The sequence below is a fragment of the Schistocerca cancellata genome, chromosome 11 (genome assembly GCF_023864275.1).
Source record: "Schistocerca cancellata isolate TAMUIC-IGC-003103 chromosome 11, iqSchCanc2.1, whole genome shotgun sequence".
Classification (NCBI taxonomy): domain Eukaryota; kingdom Metazoa; phylum Arthropoda; class Insecta; order Orthoptera; family Acrididae; genus Schistocerca; species Schistocerca cancellata.
Genome location: NC_064636.1, coordinates 106,117,717 through 106,132,520, shown reverse-complemented (window position 1 = coordinate 106,132,520; position 14,804 = coordinate 106,117,717). Strand labels below are relative to the sequence as shown.

Here is a 14,804-nt window from a genome sequence, read left to right as displayed (position 1 = left end):
AACATCCAATATAAAATACTTATGAGGGCGCAGAACGAAAAGCGTTTTCATCCGTGTTTTGACACTTCGTTTTTTGCAAAATTCAGATATGGCGGACACCAATGATATCTTGCCAGCACGCGCTAGAGCCATCTATCGGTAGGTCCGGTAGTTGAGCATCCCTCATTTCGCTAGCTTTAGACGCCTGTTGGTGATGTGCCGCAAAGACCAATATCGAGTCATAAATAGTTCTAGAAATCACTATATTGATTTTATCTTATAAAATGAGATTTCTGCTGTACAGTGCAGGGTTCCTAAAATTATCATCGCCTCTTTGTCAAAAAGAAATATAGAACTATATTTAATTTCAGTGGTATTATTTTCTTTGGGTTCCAAAGACAAAAGGAAGCGTAATGATCGAACAGTTGGTCTTCAGCTTTTGAAATGATGAGGGTTAATGTGTTGTGCAAGTACTTTCCTAGAAACTAAGTAAACATGAATAATAATGTATTTCGAAGATGCTCATTGTACGAATTGTAAATACATTGTCTTCGGTAAAGAAGTCGAGGGGTAAATTTTCGAAGCGCATTCAAGATTTCTGAGAAAAGATCCCTAATGCATTACGAAGACTGAATATGGCGGACAGTAAGTGAGAATATATGCGTTGAATCGTAGCTAACTTAATTTGCTGACAGTACTTGCTGATGAATCGGTATCCATAATTTGCTGGTTGTTTCGAAGATTGTCGGGGCTTTATCGTTATATGTAGATTATCTTAAGTTTCTTGGCAAAAGCAACACGATAAGGAAATCCGGTGGCACTTTTAAATTTTATTGTGCGGTATGGTTGCGTCAAACTGCGAGTCCAGCATATGCTCTTACTTTTTATTTCAATGTTTGCATTTTTTATGAATGTGCCATGTCATTACTTCTCGTAAGCAAGCCAATTACGTTGTATCCAATTATTTCAGTTTAGCAGCAAGACAAGTTTTCCCGTATACATTTAAATCTGTTGGCAAGCCTGTTAAGATACCAATCGTTTGCTCCCCCGTGGAATGCCTTTCTCATAATATATTCACAGTTTGACACTATTTTATTAAGTAAATTTGTGTCTTTGTTGTGACAATCATTTCTTTGACTGATTAGACACTACGTAGTGGATCTCCGTGAATTTTTTCGTATTTCGTACATCATAGATTCATCCAAATACTAGTCGGAAACTTGCCCATTACCAGTATACCGTACGTATTCATAATTTACGTTGCAGTTGTAGTTTTAGGATAAGCGCTATAAACGTCAAAGGTACCTTTACATAGAACGCGAACGTAAACTGTACGCATCGCCGTGGGTCAATCTCTTACCACGGCCATTATTTGACGTTCAAATTCGGTGGCTTCTTAAAATCACAACTAGATTGTTTCCATTCAACCTGACAAAGACATTGGGCTACGCTCTATATGTTCCCACGGCAAAGATAAGGAGGGTGTCACTAGCCTTTCACTGTGGATTAATATTCAGTTTTGTTCAGAAAATATTCGTTTATGAGTCAATAAATCAGGCATTAAAAGTTCAATGGTATGCACCTGAGATTAGCATAACTTGCAATATTATGAATACTGATCATATATGTTGTACTTGTATGGATAACATAACCATTATTGAGCCATAAACCGGTTTGTTGTTACATTTGGAACAGTTGCTATGGTTTGTGAAGAGGGCTAGTCTGTGATTAGAAAAAGAGAATAAGTGTTACCCAAGAGTCATTTGTATTGTAGAACAGACAGGACATAAAATGGGTGTTGTATCTCTACTTTGACATTTTGTGGAGAAAAATTTGTTGAGCTGGCTACACAACCTTCTACACAGTCTGATGTAAATATCAGGGTTTGTAATAGAGATAAACATGTGGTCTTCATATTAATAGTGTGGGATTTGCGAGGTGGGACAGTTACCATGGAGTAGCTAACACATGAATAGTGAACAAGTATAAGTACTCACGTATACCATGTGAACTACATTATTATGCAGCTATATAGGCTTATAACCACATGCATATAACACTCAAGCAATGTCAGCATAATGGTTGACTAATGGACAAATTCCTGTGAAATAACAAATGTAGAGCATGTTTGCCCACAGACGATGGAATAATCAAATTAATTGTAAATTCTTTGGTTATTGTGTAGTTTAGCTTGTATTAATGTTATTCTTTTGTAGAAAACAAATAAAAATAAAAAATACTTTAGAAAGTCTTGTCAACCTGAACTTGGTACTGTTTACAGCTGCCCTTATCTAGCTTTTCCATTCCTTTGTTCTCCTTCCCGTCACAGGTATATACCCTGAAATGCTACTCTTATACATTATAGAGCTGATATCGGTTTAGGAGAATGTTAGACTGGCTACTTTTAAAAACATTTTTCAGTAGTAAGTGATGGCAGTTGCTACCAAGCCTATGTTCATAAGCATACAATTATATTTGATAAAACAAAATGAGAAGAATTTATCAGGCTTTTTTTATGACTTATGTATTGCTGGTAGCACTATGTCATTCGCTTCAACATTATTCTTTCTCCCCTGTGTTAGTCGTACTTTAAGATTTTTTTTTCTTGTAAGAATATGCTCCAGTTTCTAAGATGCTTTCGCTTATTTATAAAAATCTTATGATCTTTCGCAGTTATAGCAAAGATCCATAACTATTTTGAAAGGTTATGGTTCTCAGAAATCATGACATTTAGTTATTCTGATAACATAAATGCTATCTTTATCTGTGTAGAATATTTTGTGTGATGTTGAATGGAAATAGAGGTATGTTCCTCTGCTAATGTTAACTTGTTTAAATTCTAACAGATATTATTCTTGAAACTGTATTCTGTCAATGTCAGGGCCACAATGTTTAAAGTATATCACTTGAGTTGGGCAGAAAATTTTAATTGAAATCATAGAATCTGTTTGACCATGGGCTACTTGAGTATCAGTTGCTTAATTCCAGTGCAGTGTTCCAAAGTGTCTGAATGATTACACCTATAATTTACAAAAGAAAAAGGTTTGTGTGTATGTCGAATAAGTATTGTCTTTCAATATAGTATTATATCAGCCTATTGACTTTTTTCCGCAATTGTGGGTACTGTAGTGTGACTCCAGCCCTTCCTTCACTTGTGGTTGCAGCATTCAATGTTGTATTGTAAATTAATGTTCTACAATATATTACTTCTTCAGGCGTTGAATGGTTTTTTTCCTACCAGATTTTTATTTTTTTCACCAATTAACATATTAGGTCATTGTATTACTGTTTCATGTGGTGTATATAAACACTTGAAAGTGATTTGAAATTATGAATCTGTTTTAGAATAATGTATCTATGGAATTTAACTGAGATAATGTTTCATAATGTTGCTCACTTTTAAGTAATTGTGACATAACATATTCTGATTGTGCTTTATTAGTCTTCTTTATGAAGGCTACTACATTTACATTTTGAAAGTTACAAAAACCACATTCTTTATCATCTAAGTGTAAGTTTGTGCAGGAAACTACATAACACTTAATGTGGTATGATGTCGACCGAGGGGAGGGGGGGGGGGGGGGGGGCAGGGGATGTGAAAGTAGAGGGCTACGTTCATACAAGATTCTGCTGAGTTCTCTTATGTTATAAAACATATCTTTCAGTTGTTTCTTAAGCTCAATAATTAAATAATCGTTACAATTGCTGAAGCCTATAACTATTAAACAGTTACAGAATGTTTGTGTGGTCATATTGTCCACTTTATAATTTTTGAGGGTATTTTATTCTTTTGTTGGAACTACGAAAATGCATGTTTTTTTTAGTTTACTTATTTATTTTATTTTTTTAACCAGGTGCATTTCACTTTATTCAGGTAAAACATCTTTAGTTGTCTGTAATTGTCATTCACATTTTGATTTGCTTTGAGATCGAAAAGCAGTTCATTAACAATATGTTGATTTCTATTTACGGTGATTTTCACTTGATTTCTCACTTAAATCAGGAAATGTTGTCTGCTAGCACATTGTTGATGTTTTTGTTCATTAGACACTGGTAGTTGTCTAATTTTTAGTTGTTCTGCAGCACTATGCATTTCTTGTGTTTTGCACACCACTGTTTTCTGTTTGTTTTAGTACTTCTAAGCATGAGTTGTGGTTTGTATTTTGTATTGTTGCCAACATAACCTTGCCATGTTATTTCATTTGTGTAATTCTGTCAAATTACGTTGCTGTGTATTTATGTATTGTGTATGACTAGGGAAGGAATAGGGATGGAATGTTTCGTGGGAGGGAGAAACCATGATGAGCAGTAGTGTAAAGGAGTGTGAGTTGGAGGAGAAGGTTAGGAGCAAGAAGTGAAATGAAATTGATTGGGGGGGGGGGGTGAATGATGAAAAAGGCTACTTTTTTTTTCATGTAATTTCTTCAGTTATTTTATATAGAGTCTGATTTCCAATATTTATTTGGTCACTGAGCAACTGTTTTTGTGTTAATGATTTGTGTATGTGGAAATTTTCCAGGATTGGGGAAGGTGTCTGTCTTCACTGATTCTTATGATATTCATATGTTTTTCAATATTCCTTGGTCTATGGTGTTCTTGTTTTAGATGATCGGCATGTGTTGAATGGTTTGTACCATATTTAAATGCTCTTATGTGTTCTTGGCATCTTGTGTGGAATGTCCTTCCCATCATTCCAGTGTATATCTTTTCACAATCTCTGCAACCGTGTTGATAGATACCAGAGAGATGTGCTTTTGTACTGAATTGTTTGTTTTGTAAGCATTGTTTATGCTTTGTTTTTTTGAATGTGTCACCTACTTTGTGTGAATTTGTTGTGGCAGGTCATTGTATGCTATTTTTTTTGTAGAAGTGCAGGTTGTATGTATTGGTGGGGTTTGGTTACCTTTTTCATTATGTGTCTTTATTTTTCTATTTAGTTTGCCTACCATTGTTTCCTTGTGTCCATTTTTAGTGCTATTTGTTTTATAATGACTAGCTCTTTTTAGTAACCAGAAGTGTTTGGGGAGATCCTGTTCAGTCTGTTTGACATTCATCTGACTGCTGCCTGTATGGTTCTGCAGGTGGTGTGAGGATGCATTTAAGATAATGTCACTTCTTGTTGGTTTTCTATATATGTCAAATGTGCATTTTTGTCTTTTCTTCTGGTTATGTCTAGAAAGTTGATTGGTTGGTTGGTTTAAAAGAGGGGGGAAGGGACCAAAGTAAGAGGTCATCGGTCCCTTCTTCGTAATTAAACAATGCCACAAGTGTGAGAATAAAATGGACGAGACATACAACATAAAACAGTGATCCTAGTTTTAGCGCATGTCCTTTGTCCCTCTGTGTCCTCAACCCTAGTGCTTTTAGGGTGGAGGTTTTAATGTGTTGCAGGGTGGCTGGCTTCTCCTTTTTATTTTCATGGTTGGCCAGCCACTGTAATCTCCTTCCTTGTTTTGCTCTTGTAACTGTTTCTTGCATCTCTCTATTGTCCTCTTGTCTTCTTTTGTTCCTTTGAGTATTTGTTACCTTTCCTTTGTTCTTGTGGTCTTTCCTTTCTTGCTGTTTTGTGTTGTATGTCTCGTGTATTTTATTCTCACACGTATGGCATTGTTTTATTAGGAAGAAGGGACCGATGACATCATAGTTTGGTCCCTTCCCCCCTCTTTTAAACCAACCAACCAATCAACTTTCTAGACATAACCAGAAGAAAAGACAAAAACAAATGCACATTTGACATATATAGAAAACCCACAAGAAGTGACATTATCTTAAATGCATCCTCAAACCACCTGCAGAACCACACAGACTGCAGTCAGATAAATGTCAAACAGGCTGATCGGGATCTCCCCAAACACTTCTGATTACTAAAAAGAGCTAGCCATTATAAAAACAAATAGCATTAAAAATGGACACAAGGAAACAATGGTAGGCAAACTAAATAAAAAAATAAAGACAGATAATGAAAAAGGTAACCAAACCCCACCAATACATACAACCTGCACTTCTACAAATAATGGCATAAAATGACCTGCCACAACAAATTCACACATAAAGTAGGTGACACTCTAAAAAACAAGGCATAAACAATGCTTACAAAACAAACGATTCAGTACAAAAGCACATCTCTCTGGTATCTATCAACACAGTTGCAGAGATTGTGGAAAGATATACATTGATGGGAAGAACATTCCGCACAAGATGTAAAGAACACATCAGAACATTTAAATATGGTACAAACCATTCAACACATACAGATCATCTAAAACAAGAACACCATAGACCAAGGAATATTGAAAAACATATTCACATCATAAGAATCAGTAGACAGACACCTCCACCCTTTCATGGAAAATTTCCACATACACAAATCATTAACACAAAAACAGTTGCTCAATGACAAAATAAATATTGGAAACCACTCTCTACATAAAACAAGTGAAGAAATTACATGAAAAAGAAAAGAGCCTTTTTCATCACTCACTCCTTCCCAACCAATTCTTCCCCCCCCCCCCCCCCCCCCCCTCACTTTCTCCTCTAACTCACACTCCTTCACACTACTACAAACTTATGCCCATTCATCATGGTTTCTCCCTCCCAAACAAAAAGAAAAAACTTCATCACTATTCCTCTCCTAGTCTTAAATAGTATATAAATACACATCAACGTAATTAAATAGAATCACACACACACACACACACAAAATAACGCAAAAAAAGATTGCAGGTAGAGGCAAACTAGTGGCAAGATTACGTTGGCAGCACTACAGAACACAAACCACAACACATAACTAGAAGTATTAGATCAAACAGAAAACAGTGTGCGAAAACATGTGGTGCAAAAAAACATAAGAAATACATAGTGCTGCGGAACAACAAAAAATTAGGCAACAACTATTAGTGTCTAAAGAAGAAAAACATCAACTATATGCTAGCAGACGGCATTTCACAATGTAAATGAGAAATAAAGCTAAAAAGCCAAAATCACTGTAAGTACAAGCCAACATGTTGTTAACAAACTGATTTTCGACCTCAAAGCAAATCAAAATGCAAATTACAGACGACAGGTGATGTTTTACCTCAATAAAGTGAAATGCATCTGGTAAAAACAAAAATACTCTCAAGAAAGTTAAAGAACAGTTAAAGGGGGAAAACTATTTTGGTACTGCTTGGGATAGGAGGAAATAAAATAGCTGCAAACAAATGGTGAAAGTCCAGAATTATTGTAAGTTTAATATTCTGTTGAACAGCATATCTTGACAAAAGTAGCAAAACACGACAAATGAACAGTGTTCCAACAGTGACAGATTAGTGCTGTTGTATGTGGTGGTTGCAGATACACAATTAGTGCTGTGTGGACCCACACACCTTTTATGATTTAGTCTGTATTTGGCTGTATGTCTAATAGAGCTTTAAATAGTTGATGATGGTACAGAACTGACAGATAAGTACTGTTAGTCAACTTGATGGCATGTTGACAAAAAAAGAAGTTACAAAGATGCCATACCAAGTCTTGTCATTGCTTAGTTCGTGTACACATTGTGGAATGGAGTAAAGTGGTTGTTTGGGGCCATCAGTACTTACAGCAGACTGCAGACATTACATGGCATCCAGGTACATGGTGACAGAAGTATCTTAAAACACACCTAAGCTATGTAGTATAATTCCTTTGTTAATACAAAATATCTAACAAAAATGGAATCTTATGCAGTGAAAAACATAAATCTGGTAATACTTCCATAAGAAAGTAAGTGGTGAGTGCTTTTTTTGTCCCAAAGATTTGTGTCTTCCTACTGTTGAACACTGTTATCATGGTACCCAGTGGTTCCTCATTTGCAGTGGTCCCCCCCCCCCCCCTCCTCCCACCCCCACCAGAGCACTTCTCAGTGTCTGGAAAATTGTGAAAGTAACATAGTAGCAATTATAGTCTGTAAGAAGGGTGATCCCTAACAACCTTTTCAGCTTAATCTCTGAAGAGTTTCTCTTGGTGCAACAGCATGTGATTTGTTGTTAATTTTCAACATATAATCATTCACAATTTGTGGCCATATTGATAATTATCACTAGCATCTTGAAAAAACACTGTGTCTTCCTCAGTCGGGGAACTCCAGGAGATATTTCGCAGGAAGGTAAGAAAGTAGGTACATGGTCAAGACAAATATGTCATCTATGTGGTTAGTTACAAAAATAACTATACAAATGTGTACTACCTGTACATGAAACATTTTCTTAAAATAACAAATATATTTTTTGGACTTATCAGAGGGTGCAGATGAAAATTGATCCTGCATGTAACACATCCTTCTACATTCTTGATCGCCCCTCTCCCACACCTTTTCCATCAATACTCTCTTCACCTCCATGTGTACTTACTTTCATCCCCACTCACTGTGCATTGCACCCCAACCACAAATGTATACAACCCCCATTCCCGTGTGCACCTTCTCTTTGGGAACATGTCTCCTTCCACATGTGCTCCTCCTCATGTAACCCTCCTTCCCTTCCACAGCCTCTGTCGGACTGAGTACACAAGATGATCCATGTAAACTGAGGTCATAATTTCCCCCCGAAAGCTCTTAGAAATGCAAAAGTAATTTTAATGATCCACGTAACTCTGGGAGAAAAAAAAATACTGTCCTTTGTTGGCAGATTGATTGTCGTTTCTATGCATAAGGTCCTTTGTCCAATATAATGCCATGCCTGCTCAGCTTGTGGTAGTTCGTTTGTACTCTCATTGGTCATTGTTTATGAAGGTGAGTGTGCAGTTTGAGCTGCATGAAAGTAACGAGTAAATTAGTGATTTGTTCAGTTTTAGCTGGCCAGAAAAATGAAGTACACACTTCAAGGAAGCTGGGGACAACTGAAGTACTAAACACTGACTAGTAAACATGGACCATCACTGAGTACAGAGGTTATTGATAATGCTTGAAGACAATTGGCGAACTCCAAGGAAATCGTTACATTGATTGAGCCAGGAGGCAAGCATTTCATATGGCATATGTTAAAGCTGCGAAGAAATCAGCATTGTGACCATACAGAGTGTACATGAAGCAGGTCATGAGAAAAGAATGCATTACTATCGACAGTTTCAGGGATTTCTTATTCACTGTCCAGATATTCTCTCCATAACTTGGTTTACAGGTGAGGCAAGGTTCCATCTCTCAGGTTACAGCAATACACTAAACAGCAGATACTGGGCAGGTATAAACTTAAGTATCATCCATGAAACACCACTGCATGATGACAAGATTGGAGTGCAGGTTTCGGTTTCCTGGATTCTAGGACCCATGTTCTTTGATACAACCATAGACACCACAGTTCATATGTTAATCTCTAATGCATTTGTAAAGCAGCTGGATGACATCTTAACTCACCAGAAGTTATTTACAGCAAGATGGAGCAATATGTCACACATCTAATGCTTCTGTGCAGTTTGTACCCAGCGTCTTTGGTTACCGAATAATTTCAAAAGATTTATATCTTGTGGGGATATCTTAATAGCAGAGTGTGCAAGAATAGACCATAGATGACTGCGGAACCAACATTGGCGAGGATACACTTCCCAGAGCATCACTGAATGTGGTGAAACAAGAACAGTTGTGCATCGATGCTGGTGGAGGGCACTTCAAACATTTGCTGTGAGGACTATGTAATGTATGTATGTATGTAATCCCCCAGTTGTGCATTATCACCTCCTAAAACTGAAATGTAATGCTCCAAATAATATTCCAAACAAATTGTGATAATTTTACAGCTGCTGTGGAATAAAGTATGAGTTAGGATTTGAAAGGAATACCTATCTTTAAATGAACTTCAAATAAATAAATATTTAATTTAGCTCTCTTTGCATTGAAACCTGTGGCTGTAAACCACCTCAAGATATTGTGTAAGAAAATGATACCACCGTCACCTAAGGACAGGTATCTACACAGTATTTTGTAGAGGGGCTGTAGACCTGAGGGTATGGAGTATTTTTAATATCTTGGAAGTCAAATGGGGACTTGCAGGTAACCATGAGAAATGTCCCTGTGAAAACCTACATAATACAACTTTCAAATCATTATATTGAAAGAAAAACGCCTGACTATACTAAACTTTTTTCCTTCCTTTGGGCTAGGGGAAGAGGTTACACCCCAACCCCCTTGCCCCTGTGTATGAACACCCTTGCAGCATCTGGGTAAAGCACTGACAATATCAAAAACTTAACTACATCAACAAAAACACAGTTTTGGTGTGAGACAATGTTAAATGAAATCAGAGGATGCCAACTGTGCATACATTTCAAACTAAGGAAACCAGTCTGTGACTTCTGATGTCCGTGTACATCCAAACTGCAGAAAGCAAGGAATTGCCTTTTTCTGTACAAATCAACAGACTATTTAAAGATTTAGTATTATGAACTTAATGATCCTTATTAAGAAAATGTCATACATACTGCCAAGCTGGTATCTTCAGAGGTAACAGTTTAGGGCCGTAAAAATAGACATTTTAGAACTGTTATAACCAAGAATTCTGTGTAGAGAGAATAGGAACTGCCTCTTTAGGCATATTTTACTGGATAAAAGAAAGTATACAGTGGTCTATTGTAAACAAGACTTGTTTGTGTTACTCTCCCAATACTTTAATTCCAATTTGGAGCTAGATCAATGATTTTATAAATTAATTTCTTAAAAGTACTTCAGTACGTTCAAAAACTATGTAAAATGTATTATTTATTATAAAAAACATGAGGCCCTTGACTGGGTAACATAGGCCTTAGACAGTTTGCTAAAAATTTTCAGAAATCTGTGAGTATGAGTGAGAAATATGGGTTTGCAAATGTACCCCATCCAAACATTCTGAATCTCAGTATTGACATCAGTAAACAGACCAGGAGCGTATCCAGTGGAAGGGCATGTGAAGACAGCTGTACTACTATCCCAACTCATTCCCCCCCCACCCACAGGAAGAGGACGAGAGAAAAAAGGAAAAACGCAAACCAAATATGCATCTTTCCAGAGACAAATGTTGCAGTTCGCTAGCAGTTTGAAGAAAACCAAACATATAGTGGATGTTTACTAGTATCACGTGTACTCAGAAACATTTATTGTGAAATCTTAATACTATTTCATCATTCATCATAATATTAATAATGTAAGTAGCTGTCCCTTTCAACCTCCTAAGTCCAGGTCCTTGATGCTCTGAAATCAGTCACAGCTAACAACATATCTGGAGAATGTATAATATTGTATGCAATAATGTCTTCTTGTTCACTAATCTGATTTGGCACTCTATTCCGTGGTGAATTCTTCCAGAAATATCCCAGTATGAATACAAAATATCCCGTCACCCTTAGTTGAATTTATCACATCTTGCAGTGGTTGTGAACCCGCCTTCATTGATTGTAACATATTGAATAAAAATAAATGTAAGATCTTACTACAGTTTTATCCCTCCTCTATTGCACCATCCAGGGTTGGTGAAAAACGCCACTTAAGAAAGGCGTCACTCAATGTAAGCAAAGCAGTGAGGTCTGTCTTTGAATGAATCGCTTAACTAATTTTATGTAATAGACACATTGCTTTTGTACTGTTCAGCAACGAAGAAAAACACAGCTTTTGGTTATCGGTGAAATATACAATACTACAGTATTTGCCTGAAGTGTAATAAACTCTATTGGTTTGGTAGTCAGGTCAGTAACATCTAGGCTGATGTTACATTTAAGTTAGCTGGAGGCTACAAAGCGGCTCTCCAGTTGCTGGGGAAAAGTCTTACCACCTAAGTAACCTCGTACAACTACCTTATAAAGGGAGAACTCGGAAACACTTATTTGGTACACAGTCCATGGAAATAAAGGATTAGTCAAAATGGACTTATTTGTAATGCTATAGAAGTTTAATGAGATAACTTACAGAATCGGTAGATGTCATTTTTTAGAAAACAAGCTCAAGTTTGACATTTTGCATCAGGAATGCCAGTGCAGTGCAGTTATAATGGCTACTTTCACTAATGTGGAATGTGTTTGCTGTGTGTTTTTGTCTCATGAAATGAACTCTGCAACTGTTCAGTGTAAATTTCACAGCGTATTATACACTGAAGAACCTCCAAGCAGGCCTACAGTTTACTCTTGGCACAAGAACTTTGTTGAGATGGGTTGCTCACAGTGATATGATAAATCACCAGGACTCCCGCATGTTGATGATCATGTCGAACAGGTTAGGGAGAGCTTTGCCCACAGTCCACAAAAATCAACGTGACATGCACCTCTCGAGATGCATTTCACACAAGACTGTTTGGGAAATACTCTGTAGGTTTCTTTGATAATTGCTTCCCGGCTGTGAAGGGCCAATTGCACGTCTATCTCTCTCCCCAGACTTCATACCACTGGATTCCTTTTTATGGGGTGTCATGAAAGACCGTATGTATGTTGCTCCCCTACCAAACAATTTAGCTCACCTGAAAAATCGAATCTACGCTGCCACTGCACATGTTGTCTGATTTGTTGCAACGAGTGTGGGATATTTGTCACATCGGAAATGGGAGTCACATCGAACCAAAATGACACTCATCACCTTTATGTGAAACTTGAGGTTGTTTGGCACAAAATGACCCATCTACTGATTCTGTGTTATCTCAATAAATTTCTATATCATTCCAAAGATGTAAAGTTCTTCTTGGCTCAACCCGTATCAAACAGAGTGAGACCATGTGTGTGCTTTGAGCTGTGACATAGTCAGAATGGGATGTATAAACTAAAATACAATATGTGTTATAACATGAATTGTAGCTATTCTCATGACATGACATAACATTTAAATTTCTTTCTCCAATTTGCAAATAAGGTCACCTTTCAATCTAATCTAGACTGTGGAATATGCTTCTCTCTACATTCCAAAAAAATAACACAGAAGAAAAATAAAAACTGTTATTGTTTTTTGTATCTTTGCTTGTACATGTATATCATCACACATAATGTCGTGGATCACAGCCAACATCAGGTACTGTGTAGATTCAATCAATCCCGATCCCTACTGCTCCAAAGTTATAAAGATATGATACATGTTCACTCTTAAGCTTCCCCTCACTCAGTTTGCGCCTCACACCCTAGTCTTAGTTCCCGTACAACCATCATTTTATTTATTGGATTCCATTATACCATCTGGAAGAAGCTTCAGGTATGTGAAAAAAGTCAGACAGCTATAAGCTGTATATACTCCATTTAAGTTTATAATAGTAGAACTAACAGAAAAGCCACTATTTTTAGAAAATGTTGACACTCCTAATTACATCAGATACTTACTGTTTATCCATTATCGTATTGATAGCTTAATGCCAAAGTAGCTGCACTGATATTTGTCGTAGAACAATCTGTGTACAGGAAGAGTTGCAACATGTTTACAATGAGCATTGCTACTTCTCTTGGTTCTTGAATCTAGGTAATCAGGTAATTTATTTACATCTAGCTGGTAACACATGCTGTGTACTGTCATGGTTATAAAATCAATATTTGAGAATCACTTGTGCTCTTTCCTGTAATGTAATGTCCACCAACTCTTTATAATACAGTTTAGTATCCTTTCATTGTGTGTAACAAAACAATTGTCATTCATACTGTAAACTGTACACATTTATTTGTCACAAGGTATGTACATTCAGTTTGTTTTAATGTAGTGTCTATTAGTTCTTGGTAAGATTTTTGTGCTATGCATCATTTGAACTGCAGCTTAATGCCTGTGTATTCCTCCCCTACAATTCTGTAGTAGTTTTTTCAGTGATGGTGTTGTCACCTTCAATCTGAAGACTGGTTTGACACTGCTCTCCACTCATCTGTCCTATGTGAGGCTTCATCTTTATATAAATACTGCAACCTACATCCATATCTGTTTGGCCCTTCTTTCATCTGGGAGCCAATGAATTACAAACAATGTTTGGTAGCCACATGAGTTGTCTGGCAGCAATTTTTCTAACTGGACTTACAAAGCACTGACAGGATCTTGTAGATGATGCTGTGGGCCATCTGCTTGTGGACCAGTTTTGGGGTGGGGAAAGAGTGTTGGGGAAGAATGCCTGCCTGGTAAGGCCTTGAGCATGTTGGGATAGAGAGACAACACATCACCAAACTAGCCAGACTGTAAGAGATACTTTTGGTGTGAGAGGTTGTCAGCTGTCAGACTTGGAAGCTATTGTTTTTGCTTTGTGGACTCTATAGGAGCTCAGATAAATACAAGGATCCTTCGAAGAGGTAGAGATTAACATCCACAGTAGTAACTCGCTAAGCTGGGACCAGTGAAAGCTGCTAAGGCCTTGGAAGAATAGTGACAGAATGTTGTGTCATGGATCTAGACAGTGAAGAAGTATGCGGCATTTAGGGTGCCTATAAAGATTCATATTAGCTAGTGAACAGGTCAGCGTATGGTGCTGCCATGTTAAAGTGGAAGCAGTTTTAGGTGGGGACTTATTTCATTTGTGTAAGGAATGATGGGATAGGTTTAAATATGTCATGACATTGCAGTTATGGTGTTCGATGTCGGCAACACAATATGAATGGGTAATGTTGGTTTGTAAAGGTGGTGCCAACAGTAACTTTGATGAAGGTGTGGTAGGTACTGCAAAGGAGTGGCGGATGTAACCTTTGGTGATGTGGGAAGTTATGTGGAAGGTAATGGGTCAACAAGTTAGTCATCTAAGGCAGATGTGTTTGCAGTGAAATCACAGCAATTGGCAACAGTGGGGCAACCATTGCGTCTTGATTCAGGTACAATGTTTGGAATAGGCTGTTTTCCTATGTTAAAAATATGGTTCGAATTGTTATACTGATTGATTATTACGTAGAAATAGCATTCATGGTCA

General features: G+C 37.1%; 1 protein-coding gene across 1 annotated transcript in view; it reads left to right on the top strand.

Moving 5' to 3' along the window:
• The first annotated feature begins 416 nt into the window (after positions 1–416).
• LOC126108776 (plasma membrane calcium-transporting ATPase 2-like) overlaps positions 417–14,804 on the top strand; it is a 532,870-nt gene continuing 518,482 nt past the window's right edge. Inside the window, exon 1 of the mRNA XM_049914127.1 lies at positions 417–624. The gene's annotated coding sequence lies outside the window, so the exon portion shown is untranslated. The remainder of the gene's footprint in view (positions 625–14,804) is intronic.